A 4,969-nucleotide genomic window follows, 5' to 3' on the forward strand; every position below is an offset into this window, starting at 1 on the left:
TGGGTTTGTTTTTGTAGGTCCTTTTCTTCTCTTGTGTTTCCCACTTAGAGAAGTTCCTTTAGCATTTGTTGTAGAGCTGGTTTGGTGGTGCTGAATTCTCTTAGCTTTTGCTTGTCTGTAAAGCTTTTGATTTCTCCATCGAATCTGAATGAGATCCTTGCAGGGTAGAGTAATTTTAGTTGTACGTTGTTCCCTTTCATCACCTTAAATACACCATGCCACTCCCTTCTGGCTTGTAGAGTTTCTGCTGAGAAATCAGCTGTTAACCTTATGGGAGTTCCCTTGTATGTTATTTGTTGTTTTTCCCTTGTTGCTTTTAATAATTTTTCTTTGTCTTTAATTTTTATCAATTTAATTACTATGTGTCTCAGTGTGTTTCTCTTTGGGTTTATCCTGCCTGGGACTCTCTGTGCTTCCTGGACTTGGGTGGCTGTTTCCTTTCCCATGTTAGGGAATTTTTTGACTATAATCTCTTCGAATATTTTCTTGGGTCCTTTCTCTCTCTTTTCTCCTTCTGGGAACGCTGAAATGCAAATGTTGGTGCGTTTAATGTTGTCCCAGAGGTCTCTTAGTCTGTCTTCATTTCTTTTCATTCTTTTTTCTTTATTCTATGCTGCGGCAGTGAATTCCACCAAGTCACTTATCGTTCTTCTGACTCAGTTATTCTGCTATTGATTCCTTCTAGTGTATTTTTCATTTCAGTTATTGTATTGTTCATCTCTGTTTGTTTGTTCTTTAATTCTTCTACGTCTTTGTTAAACATTTCTTGCATCTTCTTGGTCTTTGCCTCCATTCTTTTTCTCAGGTCCTGGATCATCTTCACTGTCCTTATTCTGAATTCTTTTTCTGGAAGGTTGACTATCTCCACTTCATTTAGTTATTTTTCTGGGGTTTTATCTTGTTCCTTCATCTAGTACATAGTCCTCTGCCTTTTCATTTTGTCTATCTTTCTGTGAATGTGGTTTTCATTCCACAGGCTGCAGGATTGTAGTTCTTGTTGTTTCTGCTGTCTGCCCTCTGGTAGATGAGGCTATCTAAGAGGCTTGTGCAAGCTTCCTGATGGGAGGGACTCTTTTCACTTTCTTGATCGTGTTCTTTGATGCACAAAAGTTTTTGATTTTTATGAATTTCAATTCATCTATTTTTTTTTCTTTTGTTGCTCTTACTTTTGGAGTTTTATCTAAGAATCCTTTGCCAAATCTAAGGTCATAAAGATTTACTCACATGTTTTCTTTTAAGAATTTTATAGTTTTAACACATATTTTCATTGTTGATCCATTTTGAGTTAATTTTTGTGTCTTGTGAGAGATGGGAGTCTGACTCCATTCTTCTGAAGGTGGAGATCCCACTTTTTGAAGAGACTATTCTTTTCCCATTGAATGGTCTTGGTACCCTTGTCAAAAATCGACTGACCATAGATGTATGGGTTTACTTCTTGACTATCAAGTCTATTCTGTTGGTCTATACATCTATCCTTATGCGAGTCCACACTGTCTTGGCTACTATAGCTTTGTAAGTTTTGAAATCAGGAAGTGTGAGTCATAAGACTTTGTTTTTTTTCAAGACTGTTTTGGCTATTTGGGGCTATTCCGTATTAGTTTGAGAACCAGCTTTTCCGGTTTTGCAAAAAGGGCCATTAGAATTTTGATACGGATTGCATTGAGTCAGTAGATCATTTGAAGTAGTATTGCCATGTTAACAATATTAAGTCATCTAATCCATGAGCATGGGATGTCTTTCCTTTTATTTATGCTTTCATTAATTTTTTTCCACACTGTTTTATAGTCTTCAGTGTACAGTCTTCTTTCGCCTCCTTGGTTAAATTTATTTCTAGATATTTTATTCTTTTGGATCCTATCGTAAATGCAGTTGTTTTCTTAATTTCCATTTTGAATTGTTCATTGCTATTTCAGAAACAGAGCTGATTCTGTGTGTTGATTTTGTATTCTGAAACTTTGCTGAATTCATTTATTAATCCTAGTAAGTTTTTGGGTGTAGATTCTTTGGGGTTTTCTAATAAAGGATCATGCCATCTGGGAACAGAGATACTTTCAGTTCTTCCTTCCAAGTTGGGTGCTTTATTTCCTTGCCATTTTACTCTGGCTGGAGCTTACAGTAGACGCCTCCCCCCCTCACAAAGGAGTGTCTGCACACTCTCCCTCTGGCCGCTCTTTCTGAACTCCCCCCCTCCCCCCGCCTTATTACAAGTCACTAGAATGAAAACCCTATGGGTCCTCAGCACCTTCCACACTTCCTACGTTCGCTCCCGGGGCAGGGGCGGCTGGGAGAGACCAGGATCCCCATCACGGAGAAGAAGGGGCTGGCCCTCGGACCACAGTGGGGGCCAGGCCTGCAGAGGACACCGGGTACCCTGCTCGGCAGCCGGGTCGGCCTTTCTGGGAACAACCCTCTGGGCCTTGTCACCTCCTGAGTGGTCTTGTCAGTGGGAAATTACGGATTTGAACTGCCCTTCTTTATCATAAGGAGATTATCAGAAATACAGAAAAAAACTTTTGCTCAACGTATGTTTGCAAGGGCTTTAGTTATAATAGGAGGAATGGGAGATCCAGTTGTTAGACCTGGAGCAGTTGAGGGAAGCAACTTCAGTGAGCTTGTGAAGTCATGGACCGTGCCCGGTGGAAGATGCTACGTCAGAGGGTGGGCCTTACGTCAAATGCTCTCATCACACAAAGAGGAGGGGGGACTTTTAGAGGCAACGGAGAAGTTTATGGTGATGGTTTCACGGATGGATAGGTATCTTCAAACTCATCAAGATGTGTACATTAAACATGCACAGCTTTTCTGTTTGTCAACCATATACCTCAATTAACAAAAAAAGAAACAAGGACTCAGTGGTGTGTCTGTGACGTCAGCCCTAAAAGTGGACAGGTGGGCACATGTGACACACCATATCTTCACACTCATCTGTACTTTGAAAAGCCTTTCTTCTGCACCTTCCAAATTCCTAGAGTGTTAGTAGATTTGGGAAAATAGGGTTTATTGAAGCAAACAGAAAGTGGCCCTCGTGTTTTCCCAGACAAGTGGCAGCGCTGCGTGGGCGCCAGTTGACGACGCCATGCTCCCACCCCGGGGAGACCTGCCACCAACTTTTAATGAGCTCCCAATTAGGGGCCTGTGTGATGGTGACCCCGTGGTGGTGTTGGAGTCCCCGGGGCATTGTGACATTAGAGGCCGAGCGTGGCTGTGGGGGTCAGTGGTCAGTGCACATCCTGGCTGCCAAGGCGCCCGTTGTCCCCAGGGCCCCATCAGGACCCACTCTGGCTGATGCCCACCTACCAAGTGCTGACGGGGGAACAGGCTGGGGGTGGGGGCACACTCCCGCCACCTCCCAGGACCCCTGCCCCTGGCAGCTGCATCCTTGCCACCGATGCCCAAGCCTCACGTGACTACCAGCACGCAGCCCCGTCCGTGGTGGCCGTGCGCCCGACTCCGTGTACCCGAGGTGCACCCCACATGTGTGCTCCGGAGCCCAGACGGTGGGTTCTCCCACCTGGCTGGCAGCTGTTCCTCCTTTCCAGTCACAGCTTCCTCCTGTCCATTCTGGGATGGGGGTCCCCAGCAAAGGGAGCAGCCCCTAAGGGATCCCTGGCTAAGGGGATCAGGCAGGAAACAGCTGCCAGCTGGGGTCTTGCGGGAGCAGTTATTCCTGGAAGGCTTGGGTGGCGGTGGGGGCGGGAGCTGTCTGTGGTTTGCCTACCGACCTGTGGGGTGTCATCGCCCGTTTACAGAGGGGAAACTGAGGCACGGAGCACTTGCCAGGAGCACCCAGTGTCCAGTGTGCCCTGCGAGGGGCTGGGTCCTGCAGCAGACGCAGTTGGGCTGCGGGTGAGAAGCGGCTGCCAGGTGGAGCCCAAGGGCAGGAGGCCCCTCAGGACGCTGGGTGCTGCCCGGGATCACCCTCGGGCCCCTCCCCAGCTCGCAGGGCCAGGCTCTTGCCAGCTGCGTAACTGGCAAGAGGGTCCTTGCAGGCCTGAGCCCCAGGGAGGCCGGATGGAGGGCGGAAGCAACCCGAGTGCGACAGGGCTGGGCTCGGGGCTCTCCCTCCTGCCCTCACCGTTGGTGGGTGGGCAGCGGGGGTGCTGAATCAGGTGCATCTGCTGCCCGGCCTGTGAGCTGGAGCACCGGCAGCCGTGTGTCTGGGCTCCTGGCCAGCACTTTAGCCGATGGCCAGCTGGGCTCAGGGGAGATGTTGCCCTGGAAGAGGTGGGGTGACAGGTGTCTGTGGCCACAATCTGAGTCGAGGACGGCAGCCTGAGGAGCACGACAACGGCCGGGGAGCCGCTGGCTTCCCTCCTTCAAGGCTGGGCCAGTGCCGGTCACCCTGAGTGACCAGAGTCAGGGCTGCATGGGCAGAGCAGTCTTGCAGATTTGGGGCCCAGGCAGTGGGCCCAGGGGCAGCCCTCGGACCCAGTGTTGGCAGTGGATGAGGGCACCTTCCCCGGCAACCGAGGCCGCCCCCCGGCCACTGCCATGGACGCGCCAGGGCGGCATGAATGCTTTGGCTGCCCCCTGGGGACCCAGAGCAGCCCGCGACCCCTATTCCTCTTGCCATGTCTCCAGAGGAGGGGGCAGCGGAAAGCAAGTGGCTCAGCCGATAGGGGACCTTCACAGGCAGGCAGGGTCAGCCGGCCTGACGCAGCTCCCCACCCGGGGGCGTGGCCTCACCTGGAGGGTCCTCGGTGTCCCGTGCTCAGCCTCCTGGTCTCCAGGTGGCTTCAAGGGCTGTGTGTCCTGGAGCCTGCTCAGACCCCGGGTGAGTGACCCCACATCTGTGTCCCCACAAGCTGACCTGCAGGGAGGCTTCCCCCACCCCTCCCCCATGGTGGGCTCACGGTAGGACCCCCATTTAGTCCTGTCTTCTGAGTCTCAGGGGACCCTTGCAAGACGGGGAGGATTCCGCAGGCTCTGGGTGTCCTCACCATGGGCCCACACACTTGCAGGCACATAC

This window comes from Physeter macrocephalus, chromosome 20 (genome assembly GCF_002837175.3).
Source record: "Physeter macrocephalus isolate SW-GA chromosome 20, ASM283717v5, whole genome shotgun sequence".
Lineage (NCBI taxonomy): Eukaryota > Metazoa > Chordata > Mammalia > Artiodactyla > Physeteridae > Physeter > Physeter macrocephalus.